An 18,646-nucleotide genomic window follows, 5' to 3' on the forward strand; every position below is an offset into this window, starting at 1 on the left:
GGCTTACTGCCTCGGCCGCTAGCTCCCCTTCCTCCTCTGCCTCTGGAGGGACGGCGAGATGCGTCTCTGCCTGCACCTCTGTTTGAGCCTCTACCTTTGGGACGAAAGGTAGTTGTCTGTTGCTCAAAGGCAGGGGTGAAAACCGGTGACTGGGACAAAACCGGTTGGGTGACCAGCTGAAAGGTCTGTTGTGGCTGAGCAGCCACTTGGGGAGTAGCGGGTCCCGGAAACTGCCGTCTCTGTTGACGTTGCTGGGGTTTTGGCTTAAAGGATTTCCTCTTAGGTTGAGGGCCATCGTCCTGAGAGGATTTCCTCTTTTTCGACATGCCCCACTTGTTGAGAAGGTTCCTATTCTCAGTGGCGGCCTTGTCGGTGATCTCTTTCACAAGGTCGGAGGGAAAGAAGTGCTTACCCCAGATATTGGAGGAAATCTGCCTCCGGGGTTCGTGTCTCACTGTGGCCCCTGAGAACACGAATTCGCGACAGGCTCTCCGAGCCTTCATGAAGTTGTACAGATCCTTTACCAGAGTCGCCATGTGCGATTTGGCGAGTACCATGTAGTGGTCGGGGACTCTGGTGTCTCCAGCCATGACGTCAAACTGTACTTGGAGGGACATGGATGCTGCGAGCCTTTCCTTCGTGTCTTGTTCCCGACGAAGGAGATGGTCATTAAGTTTCGGGAGGTCTTCATTAAACTGACGTCCAGCCTCGTCAGGATCTAGTTTTCCCACCACAAAGGTATGCTGGATATCCTTCCAGTGTTGAACGTCGGGGGGAGTCACCATGGAGAAGGGTCTGCACTCCTCCAGTGCATGACAGGGCTTCCCTTCTTCCACTGCCTTGTGACACGCAGCGAAGGCCTTTTCCGTAAAGGGAAGGACTGCGTCGTCGGGTGCGACGTAAGTAGGATGCTTCTTGCTCAGTGCCGGAAGCTTTGAGCAGGTAAAACCCCTACTTTTAAAAGCGTTGGCTAGCATAGCCTGGGCCTTCGGGGGATCGAACACTATCACCTCCTTAGGTTCGGTCTCTTCTTTAGAGGCAGGTTCGGATCGAAGCCGGACGTAACAGTCCGGGTAAGCCTCAAAGCTCGGGAAGAACTCCACTTCTTCCAGGGCAACCGAGCCGATCTTCTCGCTGATGAAGATCCTGCCCGTTGCGATGACCGTATGCTCAGCATACCTCCAGGGGTTGGCGTGTGAGCATATCGGGAAGTCCTTAACTGAAATCTTCTTCGATTCTTTGGAACCTCCCATGGACCTGATGAACTCGTGTGTCACTTGAAGCTTCTGTTCCATAAGGGCTTCTATCATGCGGAACATCTCCTGGGCGGATGGGATGGGGTCCGGGATAGCGGAGGTAGACGGGAGAGACACTTCCGTTGGTGTAGGAGTAGGGGCGGGGGTGGAAGGCAGAGCGACCTCCTGCTCCGACTCGATGTAATCCACCTGGTCCTCTTCGTCGTCCGCGCCTTGGGCCATGAGGGTCCTCTCCGTGTCCTCCGAAATATCCGACATACGTTCTTCGTTGTCGGCATCCAGGCGACACTCGTGCATGGACTGGGCCATGACAACATCGGGTTCCACCGATATCTGGACGGTGGGGATCTGATCCTTGGGGACCAAAGAATCTGGGGATGCCTTTGGGAACAATAAGGCCCTCATGTCTTCAGTGGCAAGGTACGGTCCAGTGGCGTTCTTCTGGAAGCCACGCACCCACTTGCGTAGCTTCTCTCGAGAAGCGTCCCTAACCTCCGCTGAAGGAGGTTTGTTGAACGCGTCGACCAGGCGATCCTGGCAGACCGTACAGTTCTGCGGGTCCCAGAACTTTAGATCCCCTTTCTTGTTGGCACAAGGGGCGTGGGTCCTACACGCCGTGTGTCCATAAAAGTGCGGGCGCTTCACTGCACAGAAGCTGTGGTCGCACTTCAGTTGCTCCTCCTGTAAGAGAAAGAGAACATGAGTATGGGGGAGTCATAAGGATGACTCTTAAACTAAAGTTAAATATTAATTGATTAATTTTAACTTAACATTAAGTGTGATGCACAGAAAATGGGCGGAAAGAAGGAGATAGATACATACTCCGTGTAACTCGCCCGGCTGGTTACCGTGACCTTCATCCATAGACAATCTGCTGTGACCGAAGGCACAGGATAGAGTTCAACATGGAATGCCCGTAGGGCAGTTTGAATTCTATTGGAAATTGTCAAGGGTATAAGGCTAGGACTGAGGCCACTCAGACACTAGAATTGGGAACTAGAAGATCCCATAGGGTAACGGTTTCCGGCAACCAGCCGTGCTAAGATACACACAGCATGCTGGAAATCTGTGATATGCAAGAAGACAGCATGGTTACTAATAGAACGGTAAGATAATACCAATCCATTTACGTAATCAAGTCATCTGGTTGCGATGTAGGGCTATCAACATCAGATGATAGCTAGTAGAAGGGGGTGCAAGTCGTCTTGACGCCTCCGGAAGGCTCCGGCAGACCGCCGGCACGCCGGAGGCCACTCCAGCAGAGTTTCTGGCATTAAGGAAGACAATATAGAAGTCAAGAGTAATACCAGGGTGGCGGCTGCCGGCACCGCGTAGGCACGCCGGCAGGGAGCGGCGGCTCCGGCAGCCGGAGGTAGCCGGCTTGGTGACAGGGACAAGGATGGTTATAGCGGCCACTGCCGGCACTCCGAGGGCCGGCCGGTGGACGGACGACTGAGGCTATGAGGAAGGAGGGAAGGCCATCGGCTAGGCGCCGGCGGCAGGTGGCAATCCCCCGGCACGCGGGGGACTGGCGGCGCAGAGGGAAAGGGGGGAAGTCACCAAGGTAGGAGGTGGGTATCACCGACAGTAGAGGCGGCAAGGGACCGGCACCCGGATAGAGAAAGAGACAGAAGGGGGGATGTAGGGGTCCGGCCACGGACCCCAAGACATTCCACCTGAGTGGGTGTACCCATGATAGAGGCTAGCCCTATCACCCAGAAGCGGGGGCCGCAGAGGACCGGGAGCTAAGGGAGCCCAAGGGAGGGCAGGGAACACTCAAGAGGGGGGAGAACCCCTATAGACAGAACGCATCTAGTGGCTAACCCCATAGGACACTATGAAGGGTATATGTACCAGAGCGGACTGCACACAAGAGCTCAAGGTAGCCCTACCATTCCACCCTAGGGAGGAGTTGTAGGACAGGGGACAGATGGGTAAAGACTAACCTAAGCATAGGCTAGGCCATACAAGAGATAGGTGGGGAGGGGAGAAGAGAAAGGTCTTCTGTGGAGGGGGTTCTGTACCAGAGCGTCCACCAAGGAAGGGAGGACACTCCCTAGCCTAAGGTAAGGCAGCCTGTCTGAAAACGGTGCATGGGTATCGTTTCAGCAAGGTACAGAACTAACCTCTCCAAAACCTAACCTAGAGCAGGGATGTCACACCCTGAACTAGGAAGGATGGAAGACGTATCGCTATTGCAGGAAAGGTCGGAGACCTAGCCCCAGCAATAGAGGAAGGACTAGCCGTTCCTCATTCTCGGACGCAACCCTAAGGGGGATCATTCCCTTAGGGAGGACAGAGAAGCGATATAGTACTCTGATAAGAGCTTGACCCCCTTACGTGGTAGGGGGAGCAAGACTACACAGAGGGGGTGCCCTAAGGCAGGGGATGAAGGAAGCATATAGGGGTCCTACTGGTAGGTTAGGTTAGAAAGATACACTATCTAACCTGTCCCCTATATGGTCCCTGAAGGCGAAAACACTTGCATCACAGTCAATAGTATTGTAAAATAATGCCACTATCTTCATAAATAAACCTAGGATCACTGATAAATATCATGCATGAACACTGATATAGGCGCTCTGGCCTAGGGGCTATACTAGCCAACTGGTATGGGGTCAGATGATGACCGATAAAAGAGCGTCAAAACACGATATAAAAGTTCCTAGCTATGAAGACTAAATAACTAATAGTATCGATTAGTTAATGAGGCCGGAAAACGCTGTTGAGGCTATCTAAATAAGGCATGCAAAACCAACAGCGACGCCATAAAATGGCCGGTCCGGTGGAGGCACAGCTCTGCCACAAAACATCAAATATTTCGAAAAGTAAAAGTTACTTTACGGTCAGAGCTAATTTAAACAATACTGGAACCTTGTACTCAACTTTCCAGAAGAAGGCGAGGCCGGAGGTAGCGACATAACGAAGATGCAAGCTGATGAAAATGCACAAGGGAAAATCCGTCTTAGCAAGGCAAGCTACTAGAAGAAGGATGAGGACGGACGTGACGTCATTTAGCAATGGCGCCCGTTTGTTTACGTCTCGAGTACCAAAAGTAGCCACGAACGAAATTAGCTGTGGAACGGCTCCCCAGTTATTCTCCGCCTCTACACACCGAAGTATTAACTCTGTTTGGGGTGTAGATAGCTATGTGGCGCGTTAATACATGCGTCCCCTGTTGATATACGATGTCTTAAAAGGGAAACCTTTAGGATACTCGCTCCAGAAGTTAGAATTCTGTGATAACCTGTGGTTAAATTCTCTGGGAATATTTAGTAGTGATATACCCAAGGAAGCTACCAAAAAGGAACCTTCCATCAGGACGCCATGGCTTGAGCCCAAAAAAAAGGGTAGGTTATTTATTGTCTACGGATAAAAATATGAGAGTTGAAGAAAACGTTTTGTTTATGCACGATAGAAAATGTACTTCTCTATACACATAGGGCACAGTAGGCCCTACTTTATATTTCGTATAGGTAGAGTATTGTACTCTACACATTGTGGTGTGGTAGTTTGTTAATTATTATTATTATTATTATTATTATTATTATTATTATTTGCTAAGCTACAAACCTAGTTGGAAAAGCAAGATGCTATAAGCCCAGTGGCCCCAACAGGGAAAATAGCCCAGTGAGGAAAGGAAACAAGGAGAAATAAAATATTTAATATCAGTAACAATATTGAAATAAATATTTCCTATTTGAACTATAAAAATTTTAACCAAAGTAAAGGAAGAGAAATTAGATAGAATAGTGTGCCCGAGTGTACCCTCAAGCAAGAGAACTCTAACCCAAGACCATGGTACAGAGGCTATGAACCACATTCAGTACAGGTAGTCGTCGACTCATGACATGTGCGACTTATGACTTTGACTTTATGATAATTTTTTCATGGTGATGACGTCACAATATTATCGGAAATAGTACGCTAACAGGACAAATATTTCCTTAAAAATAAGTATAAAAATAAACAGATTTATTATGGTAAATTATTATTGTCTTTTATTGATAATATACAGTACAGTATCCATTTTCAGTAAAGAGTACATAAAGAAAAGATTAATTATCTGTTGAGTTCATATCCTATATCTGGTGACGTCATGTTACCAACAGTAAGGGACCGGACAATACAGTGATTTTTGGGGTCGAGCCATGACGTACTGATGGAAGGTTCCTTCAGTAGCTTCCTAAGGGTATATATGACTACAGTAGATATTCCCAGAGAATTAAACTAAAGGTTTCACAGAATTCTAACTTCTGGCGCACGTACCCATAAGTCGTATAATAACAGGGGACGTATGCTTGACACGCCACATAGCTATTTGCACCCCCATAGCGTTTACGCTTCGAGGGGTAAGTGTGGCAAGTATGGGAGGAGCCGTTACAAAACTCTCCTTCGTTACTGTTACGTTACTCGGCGAAATCACATCCGTCCGCCATGTTGGATTGATGCCGCCAGAGCGCGCTTTCCTCATTCCTTTTCATGTAGCGTATATGACTACCGTATATTTCCGTGTATAAGACGACCCTATATTCCAAAATTTAACCATGGGGGTCGTCTTATACTACCGTTATAAAAATTACACCTTGAATTCTATGTCTGGTTTATCAGTAGGCTAGCCTAGGTTGAGGTGCGATAACCACCGACACACATGAAATGATTTACATTAATATATAAATGTACAGTATAATGAAAGTAATAAAACCATTTTTACTGTATATATTATTGGCATATCTACAAAAATGGCATAAATGATAAATTCGAGGAATAATTCCAACTTTTAACCATACGCGCACAGCTGAGAAAATGTAAACATCGAGTATTTGTTGCGTTGCTAGCAACTTTTTCTCTCGCTAACCTTTCAGTAATTTTAATGCTAGTGTTAATTACGTTAGTAATAACATATAGAATATCATATTATTTATTTGTTTAAAAATTATTTTTAGCTGTAAATAACAATTTTGGATTACAAACGGTACAATCTTTATTTCTCGATAAAAATTACGGTACATTACAGTATTGCATTTAAAACCTAAAAATTTGTAAAACTATTTCCAATCAATATTAAACATCAAACCTGCGACATGTATAAATCTAACACCACTAAAACTCCTTACAGTTATCACTGTCAGTTTTGAAAAGCTGTTCGAACATATCACGAGATTTATCATATACGCGCGTCATCATCGTAAGGATTCCAGTCCGGTTCCGGTGATTTGACTTTGGCTTCGTCGTCGCATTCGTACAATAAATCGTCTTCACTGCCATCCATGGCATTTGAGATCCCATATTTTTAAAATTATTTTATGACACTTTCCACCTTTACATTATCCTATGCTTTTATAACAAACTCGCAAAGAACATCAAAGAACATAAAAGAAGAAGAAGAAAGAGGAGGAACGGGTATTTCGTACGTGAGCAGCTGATGAGCGTAAACAAAACTACGCAGGCTAGGTGACGTGTGTTCTAGGAAAACAATAAAGGATTTGTTTTGTTATTTCATTTACTTTTAATTTATAAGGATACAGTAAGTAATACAGTATCATCTTTACATAACCTATTTGTTCCGTAACCGAAATACAAACCACGCTATTTACATAGGGTTTACTTTCGGCGTAGCTGAAATGACGAGCCATTAGAATTTTAACGAGGGTGTATTACCCCCGCGTTAGTTATCAAGGGGGTAGGGGAGTGGTAGCTAGCTACGCCTCCCCCCCTCACACACCGGTAAACTGCTTCACTTCACTTTTGGCTCGGACGATGAACAGACATCTCTGTCCCGTCCTCGCATCGCAGCCATTAATGTTTTGTCTTTCTTATACTTAATATATATATGTAAACATTCTTATGTTTATGTATATATTTGAGTATAGAAATACAGTAAGTTTCATTTTCAGTGTTTGTGCTGTGTGTGTGTGTAGGAAGTCCACTCATTTGTACGACAAATTCTCCGTGTGGTCTCAGGCCACCACGGTGACATTTCATGGGTCGCGATCTCTCCCTTGGTCCTTCGGGGTCCCTTCGGCGGTCGCCGTGGGGAATCGTCATCGCTGGACTTTATTTATTAATCTGTTTCTCTGCTGTTCCTCCTTCCCTATGGGGAACTTCGTCTATCAGCGTAGGGAACATGGGAGTTTAGTTTGACTACGGTCTCTCTCTCTCTCCTTGAGGTCGTTCACCCTTTTATTTCCAGTTCGCCCACGATCTTCGGATCTGGGCGTAGGCAAGGAGTTTATTCCTTCGCCTCCTAGCCGACGATCTCTCTGGTTCTGCACCCTCGCTGATATCGTCTGGCCGCACATATCTTTTGGCCACGCAACTACGCTTCTACGATCTCCTGGTTCCTGCCTCGTCGCGCGCAGTTCAAGAAGTTGCTACGCTAGCGCACAGGCGCTCACAGGTTGTTCTGGATTCGCAGTGCCCTTCTGAAGTTTCGCGCCAAGCGCGCCCACGCGCGGTTCCAGTTCCAGCGCGCCAACGCGCCAGCACGCTTCCACTTCACGCCGCACCGCCCAGGAGACACCTAAGCTAGCGCACAGGCGCTCACAGGCACCCGTGCGCTCTCCTTACGCGCCAGCGATCTCCTACGCGCCCGCGTGATTCTTCGCCTGCGCAAGTGTTTTCAACGCGCCAACACTTCAATTGTCGTAGGTTTCCTACGCGCCCACGTGCTAACTCGCCTGTACGCGATCGATCGCTACGCGCCACTGCTCGCCAATGCGCCATCGCTTGCCAACGCGCCTTCGCCTGCCTACGAGCCATCGCTCGCCAAGACGCGCCATCACTCGCTTACGCGCCATCACTCGCTTACGCGCCATCACTCGCTTACGCGCCATCGGTCTCCCGGCCTCCTGCGCGCGCCTGCGCACATGCGCACCCGTGCTCGCCCGTGCGCTAACAAACGGTTTTACATCGCGCGAGCGCCAGCGCGATTCCGGCCAGCGAGCCGTCGCTCGCCAAAACACGCCATCGCTCGCCTACATGCCATCGGTCTCCCGACCTCCAGCGCTCGCCCTTACAACCGCGCTCGCCCTTACAACCGCGCTCGCCCTCACCTGCGAGCCCACGCGCACTTTTGCCTTCGCGCCTGCGCGCCCACGCCCACCCACGTTCGCCCGCGCGCAAACCAACGATTTGCCATCGCGCAAGCACCAGGGTGATTTCGACCGCGATTCCCGTCAACACAGGCAACCTGGCGAGTCTTCTGGAGCGCTTACTTCCAGATCACGATCTTCACCCCGTAAACGCAGAGCATGGCACGTGCAAGAGCAGGAAGAATCTTCAGAGAGGTCTGGGTAACATTCTTCTTCTTTTCAGGCAGGCCCCATCATCTCTACTCCTCAGGATCGTTCGATTCCCTTCCCCCCTGCGGGAGTCGCTGACACTGTGTCTGTCAGCCGTCAGCAGAGGAGGTACTTCGAGATCATGGGGGAACCTGGTTTAGCCCGTGGAAGGGTCTAACCAGGGAGTTTTTCTCTCGAGAAATTCTCCGCCCGGCAGGGGACATTCTCGTCTTCGGAGATCTTAAGCCAGGAGAAAGCCGCAAAGTGTGCTGGTCGTCTGGCTTGGATCTCTTGGCATCCTGTTGCTATCCGAGAATTTGTCCAAGGAGAGCTCCAGAAAGGTCATGGAAACTTTCCTCCTCTCGGGCACGAGCACCATCGTTTCCCGGCTCACCAAGTTTTGAACTTGGGGGCAAACTCGATGTTGAAGCATTGAGATGCAGTGACCAAGAGGTTCCTCTCGGTAGTCCCAACTGTGGATGTCGGCAAGCTCAGACACTCTTCCACCCTTGGAAAGACCTTGTTTTGAACCCAAGGACGGGGAACGGACAGCTGAGAGGTGGAGAAAGTCGAATCACGATTCGCTCCTCCAAAGGTGCTTACATCCAGACCCTACAAGCCTCCAGCGCCTCAACAACAGCCTCGTCAACCTTGGACATCGGAACCGGCCCCGGCAGCTAAGACAAGGTGTCTAAACAGCAGCCCCCTCCTATCAGAGACAAGAAGGGCGGGAAGTCCTCCTGGGGAGGCAATAATCCTGAGGGAGCGACCGAGGCCGCAAATGCTAGGATTGGCAACCCCCCTGCATGGTACCCAGTGGGGGGATGCCTAAGGTTGCGCGCTCAGGTGGTAGCAACTCGGGGCCGATTCCTGCACGGTCTCCGTGATCAGCCAAGGATATCGCGTCCCGTTCTTTACATCTCTACCTCCACTGACAGCGAATCCAGTGTCGCTGAGCTCTTGCCATGGGATCGGCAAAGGGGCTAGCCCTTCGGGCAGAAATCGAGACCATGCTCTAGAAGAATGCTCTCCAAAGGTCATCGAAGGCTCCCCCCCCCGCCTTCTTCAGTCAACTCTTTCTTGTAAGAAAGCGTCTGAAGGCTGGAGACCTGTCTCGACCTCTCAGCCCTGATCAAGTTTGTCGAACAAACTTCGTCCAGCGTGGAACAGCAGAGTCAATCAGGCTTGTAGTGAGACCACAAGACTTCATGTGAACACTGGATCTGCAGGACGGGTACTTCCAGATCCCAATCCATCCGTCTTCCAGGAAGTACTTGAAATTCAGCCTAGACAACAAGATATACGAGTTCAAGGTGATGTGTTTCGATCTCTCCACAGCACCGCAGGTGTCCACCAGAATGTTCACCCTGTTATCTTCATGGCCACACAGGAGCGGTATCTGTCTCCTTCGTTTTCTGGTTGACTGGCTATCCCAGACAGTCTCGTAATCGACCCTTATTCGACACCGAGACAAGGTTCTGGGACTTTGCCAAGATCTAGGGAACATGGTAATTCTCGAGAAGTCTTCTCTGCTTCCATCTCGACAACTGGGATATCTAGGCATGATATTAGACTCCAATCTCCAAGCCTTCCCATCAGATGACAGGATAGCAAGGCTGAGGAGAGTCGCAGAACCTTTCTTCAGACGAGGAGAGCATCCAGCCCAATCTTGGTTACGCCTCCTAGGTCACCTCTCCTCCTTGGCCAGGCTAGTTCCAACTGCCGCCTCAGGATGAGATCCCTGCATCGGTGGCCCAAGTCCCGGTGGAATCAAGACAACAATTCCCCGGACATTCTGGTCCCTTTGGGACCTGCGGAACAAATGGACCTGCAGTGGTAGTTGACCTACGGAAACCTTTGCAAGGGTATGGATCTTCTCGCCCTTCCCCCGCATTTGATGCTGTTCTCGGACTCGTCAAAACAATGGGGGGGGGGGGCGGCGGTCCACGTTCTGAATCAGGCCTATGGTCAGAACCAGAAGGGTACCTCCACATCAATCTGCTAGGAATGAAGGCCGTATTCTGGCCCTTCAACACTTCCAACAGACTCTGGTGAGTCACTCCATGAACGACAACTCCACGGTAGTGCCCTTTGTTTCAACAAGCAGGGAGGTACCTTTTCATAACAACTTTCTCATCTTGCAGTAGAGATACTGAGATGAGCCGAAGTCCACTCAATACCCTATCGGCTCGCTTCATTCCGGACAAAGGAATGTGCTCTCCATAAGTCTGAGCAGGGCCTCACAGATAGAGAGTACCGAGTGGTCTTCGCCCCCCACTGGTAGCCAACAAGTCCTGACCTTGTGGACCTGTTTGCGACAGCCTTGAATTTCAAGCTGCCGCTGTACTACTCCCCAGTCCCAGACCCCAAGGCACTCTGGCAAGATGCCTTCCTACAACGTTGGGACAACATCGACGTCTACGTCTTCCCACCGTTCTGTCTGTTGAGAAGGGGGCTCATCAAGACCAGACTATCGGTCAACCTGTCGATGACTGATAGCTCCGCTGCGGCATCATGCAGAGTGGTTCCCGGAACTTCTGCATCTCCTGACAGAACTCCTGAGAGAGATTCCCCCACGACACGATGTACTCAAACAACCACACTGCAACATCTACCACAAGCCGTAGCATCGCTTCTGCTTCACGCCTCGAGACCATCCAGCATCTCCTCACAGAGAGAGGCGCGGATGTCTCGACACCTGCGAAAGTCATCCGCAGGGGTCTACCAGGCGAAGTGAAGTCTTCTGTGGTTGGTGTTGTGGGAGAGGTACCTCTCCCCTTGATGCCACTATTCCAGCAGGCTGAAAGGAATAGACATTTCCTCCTCGCTGGATCTTTCTTCGCTCATACGAAACTACGAACTTACCTGCCCCCAGTCGGAAGTGAGACCACCTCCGTGGAACATGGTTCGGGCTATTAGGGCTCTTAAGAGATCTCCTTGCGAACCATTACGCCAGGCTTCTGATCGTCAACTGTCTTGGAAGACGGTGCTCCCGCTCGCTCTGGCCTCGGCCAAGCGTGTCAGCGAACTTCATGGTCTCTCGTACGACGTCGCCCATTCAAGAGGATAGGTGGAGGTAACGTTCGGGTTCGCCCCTGGGTTGATTACTAGACTCAAAATCTTGGAGTCCCGGACCTTCGGTTCGACTCCTTCAGGATTTCGAGTCTCCGTTCTGTAACAGATGAACCAGACCTTCACCTACTATGCCCAGTAAGGAGTCGGAGGGGTTATCTTAAAGAACAGCTGCAGTTCATCCTCACGTGCAAGCCCTGTTTGGGAGCACAGGGAGGACGGAGAGGAGGGTCATCAAGAATGCCTTTTAAGCCTGGATTCAAAGGGTCATCCATCACGCCCTGAATCCAGACCCTCCTCCGTCACGTCGCCTTAGAGCACACGATGTCAGAGGCATCGCAACTTCCCTGGCCTTCAAGAGGAACTACTGTGACGTAGGTGCTACAAGCTGGAGTCTGGAAGCGTCTCACGACCTTCACAGCCCACTACCTGCAGGACGTGACCCACAGGAGCCTCGATACGTTTACTATCGGCCCTGTGGTGGCTACACAACAGCTGGTCTAACCTCAGGCTCCTTAATGGACAGGTAGCAGAAGGTTGAGGGCATTGTTACCCGGTTTCTGTGTGCGTGAAGGAAAGAGTATGTCTGGCCCTTACTTCTTTCTTCATCCTCCCCTCTCTTGGGGAAAGCAGCATCCTGGGTTCTCTTCATAGCTGACCTCAAACCTCTGCAGGTAAACCATGCTTCCTTGTGTTCCTAGTATTGAGTTAATACTGCCGCGTCCCCCATACCCTGACGAGGTGGTATTGGGAACGTCCTAGCCTAGAATTGCAGCTAAAGGACTAAAGGTCAACTTCCTAGGACAAGTCACACTTCTTCCCTCCACACACAAGTTTATGCAGGCCGCACGTTTCTTGCGTAGCAAGAAACTTGCGAGGTGCAGGGACTCTTTCTCGAGTGCTGTTCACTCAGATTCTGAGTCCCTGGGTAAGCCAAAGCCAGTAAGGCTGGGGACGTTCCACCCTACCTAAGGGTAAGTCACCCTATGTAAATAGCGTGGTTTGTATATCGGTTACAGAACAAATGACAAATTCGGAGATAATTTGTATTTTTCCTAACCATACAAACCTTAGCTATTTACACATTTGCCTGCCAGCCCTGTCCCCCAAGACAAGTCCTACCTCTAAGTGAAGTGAAGCAGTTCACCGGTGTGTGAGGGTGGGAGGGGTAGCTAGCTACCACTCCCCTACCCTCTTGCTAACTAGCGCGGGGGTAATACACCCTCGTTAAAATTCTAATGGCTCGTCATTTTGCAACAAGAAGGGAAGAGTCGTATAATTCTCCTTTCACTGAAAGAGAATTTGATTCCGCACTTGCTCATTGCAACGATACAGCCCCTGGACCAGATGGAATTCCATATGCAATGATTAAACATGTACATTTTAATACAAAGCTATTTATTTTAAGCATTATTAATAGAATATGGCATGATCATAGCTACCCAAGTGTTTGGGAACTAGCCATTATTTTAGCCTTTTTAAAACCCGGTAAAGACAAGTTTTTAGCAGCAAACTATCGTCCTATTGCATTGACATCTTGTTTATGTAAAATCATGGAGAAGATGGTCAATGCAAGGCTGATATGGTACCTTGAAAAGAAAGGTATTTTATCACCGATTCAATGTGGATTCCGAAAAATGCACTCAACGACTGATGTGTTGATACGACTTGAGTCATCTATTTGTGAAGCCTTTGCTTCCAAACAGCACCATGTTACAGTATTTTTTGACCTTGAAAAGGCATATGATACCACATGGAGATATGGTATTCTTAAAACCATTCATGAATTGGGATTGAGAGGAGAGCTGCCACTATTTATTCAGGCATTTCTTTCACGTAGAGTTTTTCAAGTGAGAGGGGGGGGAAACTCTATCAGAGAGTAAGTGCCAGGAAGAAGGAGTTCCTCAGGGTAGTGTGCTGAGTGTAACCCTTTTTGCACTAGCAATTAATGGGATATCCTCAACCATTCCCCAGGATGTTCTCTCAACACTATTTGTGGATGATCTCTCAATATCATTTGCTGGCACTAGAATGGCAATGGTTGAGAGAAAAATCCAACTCTCTATTGATAAAATTATCCAGTGGGCTTACATGAATGGATTTAAGTTCTCGACAAGTAAAACTACCATTGTCCATTTTTGTCGTATCCGGGGAGTACATCCAGACCCGGATATATACATTAAAGGTCAACGGATACCATGTGTATCGGAAACCAAATTTTTAGGTTTGATATTTGACTGTAGACTTACATGTGTTTCTCACCTAAAAGCGCTAAAAGCTAAATGTGTTGAAGCTCTGAATATCTTAAAAGTATTGTCCCATACATCATGGGGGGCAGACCGCAATACTATTTTAAAATTATACAAGGCCTTGATTTTTTCCAAAATTAGTTATGGTTGTGAGGTATATTCTTCAGCCACCCCAAGCCGGTTAAAAATATTAGACTCGATACATCATGCAGGTATTAGATTATCTACTGGAGCTTTTAAAACCTCGCCTATCCCAAGTCTCCTTGTTGATGCTGGAGAGTTACCTCTAGACCTTTACCGAATGTCTTCCATTCTTCGGTATTGGTTTAGATTGCAAAGACTCCCTAGCTCTCTAGCCTTTCAGACTGCAAGCCTTGTAAGACACGCATCATACTTTGAGTTGCACCCAAAATCTCCTCAACCTTATGGCTTTCGGGTGAAACGATTTTTAAATAGTCTGGATATAATTAGAAATAAGGTACTTCCATTCAAGGTATCATCAACGCCTCCATGGAAATTACCTGACATATCTTTTTGTAAATACTTTATTGGAGTTAAGAAGAATATGACTGACTTAGAATCCAGGTCTCTTTTTATGGAACATATCGAAGAACATAGGGGATCGACTTTTATATATACTGATGGCTCCAAATCTGATGCTGGCGTTGGATTTGGAGTACATAGTAATGATTTTAATTGTAGAGGTGCACTTCCTCTAACAGCTTCCATATTTACTGCCGAACTGTATGGCATATTAACCGCTATTGAGAAAATAGCTTTGGAAAAGGAGGGTAATTTTACAATTTTTAGTGATGCAAGGAGTGTTCTTCAAGCTTTAGAAGTTTTTAATTCTAGTAACCCTCTAGTTTTAAAGATTTTAGAATGGCTTTTTATTATTGGACGGAAAGGTATAACTGTTCGATTTTGTTGGGTTCCAGCACATGTAGGTGTGTCTGGGAATGAGAAGGCAGATTTACTGGCGAAGAATGCGGCATCCGAGTTGCTACCAAGGAGGTATCCCATTCCATGTAACGATCTCCTACCTTACATCAAGAAATTGGTTTGTGATAAATGGCAACAGCACTGGGACAGTCAAGACGGCAATAAAATGAGGGAAGTAACAAATATCATATCACCTTGGAGGTATAACATGATTCCCCGAAAATGGGAGACGACTCTTTGTCGTCTCCGTATTGGTCACACACGGTTGACACACGAGTTTCTGCTGAAGGGCCAACACCAACCGTATTGCGAGGACTGCTTAGTACCTTTAACAGTGAGGCATTTGTTGACCGAATGCCCTAATTTTACTAACTTAAGAAATAGATATCTGTTTGAGGCTCGAGGTGAGGATGGCAGGTTTATCCTTGCCAAGATTCTTGGACATGATGTGTCTTACTATGCGAGCGGAATTTTTAGATTTATTTCAGAAGCAGGTCTTCTGAAAACTATTTAACTATTTTAATGACTTCTTAATTTTTATGGTTTTAATCGAATTCTCTTTTAATTTTCATATACAGTAAATGGTATCGGCGTCAATGACCTTAGATGTCAGGATGCCAGAAAACTTTCAATCAATCAATCAATCAATCGTCATTTCAGCTACGCCGAAAGTAAACCCTATGTAAATAGCTAAGGTTTGTATGGTTAGGAAAAATACAAATTATCTTCGAATTTGTCATATTTCATAAGATATCTGGTGTTGCAAAACTAGCCTAGGCTATACACAGATGGTTTTATGAATGAGCAGTCATCTTATACTACCGATATGAGATAAATTCATTAAAATTTGCTCAAATTTTGTACCTCGTCTTATATGAAGGTCGCCTTATACGCGGAAATATACGGTAGGTGCTTTTTCCCAGTTTTCGCTAAGTGATCCATAATGTCGCAATCTTCTGCGTCGCTTCTGGAAAGTTGAGTACCATATTCTTGTATTGTATTAATGAGCTCTAGCCGTAAAGTAACGTCTTTTTATCTTAAAATACCGTGTTTTGTGGCGGAGCTGTGCCTGGACCGGAGGCGTCATCCATGACGCTGTTGTTCACCTCGCATGCTTTATTTAGGCAGACTGAACAACCTTCCCGGTCTTTTAACTAATTATCAGTATTAGTTATTTAGTCTTCATTGCTAGGAATTAGTTATATTATGCCGATTGTATTCATTTCGGCGAGTGTAAGTAGCCGATTCTCATGCTAGCTTGCTAGCCTAGCCCCTAGGCTCGATAGCCTAGGCGTTTTTGTTTACTTTCATGCATGATATAATTAGTGTTCCTAGTGTTAAATTACGAAATGAAGATATAGGCATTTATACATATAAGACTAAGTGATTGCACATACAGTATGTTTTTCGCATTCTAGGAAGTATACAAGGGGTTTCGGTGATCTTGGTAGTCGACTCCCTTGCCACTAACCTAACGCTAGGGCTATTGTATACTTTCTCACCTCCCCAGTTACCTTACCCAAGGTAATCTCCTCCCTCTGAGGTAGCCTAGGCTACATCCTAGCTCTCCTTACCTTGAATTGCATTCGAGTAAGGTTGGGCTAGGTTTTTCTTTCCCTGCTCCTACCTTCCATCAGGACGTCATGGCCATCTCACCCAAAAATAGATTTTTCGCTTCGCTCAAAATCCGTTTTCTTTCCCCGCTCCTAGCCATAGTACATGCGCTTTGAGTTTGGGAGAGAACCTCAGAGTACCAGTCGTTCGCCCCCAGATACCCCATTAGGAGAATGAACTCTCCTTCTGGTTCATGCTGGTAGGCGAAGGTGGGAGGGCTCTGCCCTTCCCCCTAGTCCACACCTGGTTGGGTTACGACCCTTCCTCCCTGTGGTCTAGCGACCTGTCCTACCCCTGTCTATCCTGGTTTGGGGACTTGCTCCCCTAGCCTAGGTTAGGCAGACCAAGGGATTCTGTTTTTTTTATAGTTTAGGACGGTACATCAGTGCTGTACCTTCTCTGTGCTAACCTACCCTAGGCTGGAGAATGAATTCTTCCTATACCTGGGATAGTGCTAGCCCTGAAACAGAACCCTCCCCCTTGGACTGTCGATGGAGGCTACGCCTCCTCCTACACTCCTCATGACCCTTGCCCCTCCCCCCTCTGTCCTTTTGTGTTGGCCTACCTATCACACCTCTGTCCGCCGTCCTACATCTCCACCGCGTGCCGGCTGGTTGTGGGTTCGGCTCGGTCCTTTCGTTGGTTAGTCCGGACTGCTACGCTTCCCGCATATAGTCGAACTATGGGATAGCATACGACAGGTCAGTCTGCTGGCGGAAGGCCTACTTATCTTGGAGTGTTCCTCGGTCCTCCCTTGGGCCGCCACCCGTAACTTTAGCCAGCTGCCAGCTCTGTTGCAGCTGGATGAAAGGTTGCCACCCTCTCACTTTCATTTGAACACTCCTTCCAGAGGAAGACGCGGTCTGGGTATTGAGTTACTGCCCTTACCTCTTTCTCCTCCTATCCTTTCTCTCTTTCTACCAGTGCCGGTCCACTGCCGCCTCTACGCTGCCGGCAACAGCTGTCAGTGTAAACCGGTATCCTCTCTGTCTCATCTATTGACATCAGTGTTGGAATACCTTCGCCGGTTGCTTGCCAGCTGCTGGGGGCTGCCGACTTGTCGGCAATCTACCATCACCCAGAGGTTTCGCCCTTTCTCTGCCACATAGACTGATGGCTGGGAAGGGTTTCCCCTCGATGGAGATTTGCCGGCGCCCGGCGCGCTTCCGGCATGCCATCACACTGCCGGCGCCACCTGATCATTTTCTTCAGTGGACTGTCACTTCTCCCCTGCCGGCCCGGTGCCGGCAGTGGCTATCGTATAGCTATATACGATAGCCAGTACATCTATGGTATAGTACACACCCTAGACTGTAAACTATGGTATAGTTGTGCAGTAAATTCTTCCAGCATACTCTGTGCATCCATGCACAGCCCCTTGCCGGGACCTAATCTGAATCGGGAGGAATCATTCTCTCCCTTTTCTTCTATGCTGAATGAACTCTGCTTCCCCCCCTCTCACTATGACTAATTCCCCGGAGGAAGTCTAAGCTTCGCTTTATCCAATGTGGATATTCCTTCCTCCTCTCAAGGCTTCTGAGGAGCCCCTAGAATTAGTTATGGCGTGGGGTCACGGCAATTGACTGGGCGGGATTCACAAGTATGTGTCTTTTCTGCTTCTTTCCAGCTTACCTATCCTAAGCTTACACTTGAAAGGAATCTTATATTCTAAGTTTGTATAACTTTAATACTAATCTAAGATTACTTTAAGTCATTGTAATTGACTTCCACAGACTCATGTGCCCCTTTCTTTTACAGGAGGAGTACCTACGGTGTGAGAGCGCCTTCTGCAGTGTTTGACGCCCAGATTTCTATGGCCACCTGGCGTGCCGAACCCATGCCCGTTGTTTCATCTCCCAAGGGACTCTACGTTATTGAGACCCGCAGGTTTGCGCTGTTTGCAAAGACTTGCTTCAGAAGGCGTTCGAGGAAACTGCGCAAATGGGTGCGTTGTTTCCAAGAGAACGCCAAGGGGCCCTATCTTCCAAGTGAGAAAATGAGAGCTTTGCTCTTTCCAAAGGCGTCTGCGGATGCTGTCATTCCCAAGGCTAAGATCCCCTGTGTCCAACTGATGGTCGAACCGGACGTTTCGGACGCACTTCAAGAATTCCATCTTGATGAGGTGGAACGAATGTCTGAAGTGTCGGACATCACCGAAAGGACCCTGATGGCCGAGGGTCAAGAGGAGGAGGAGCAGGTGGAGACTCCCGACTCCGAGGGCGAGGTCGCC

General features: G+C 48.1%; 1 protein-coding gene across 3 annotated transcripts in view; it reads left to right on the plus strand.

The window, feature by feature from the left end:
- The window catches only part of LOC137632600 (uncharacterized), a 252,824-nt gene that overhangs the window by 125,145 nt on the left and 109,033 nt on the right, over positions 1 to 18,646 (plus strand). The gene's annotated exons all lie outside the window — the stretch shown is intronic.

This window comes from Palaemon carinicauda, chromosome 41 (assembly GCF_036898095.1).
Source record: "Palaemon carinicauda isolate YSFRI2023 chromosome 41, ASM3689809v2, whole genome shotgun sequence".
Classification (NCBI taxonomy): Eukaryota; Metazoa; Arthropoda; class Malacostraca; order Decapoda; family Palaemonidae; genus Palaemon; species Palaemon carinicauda.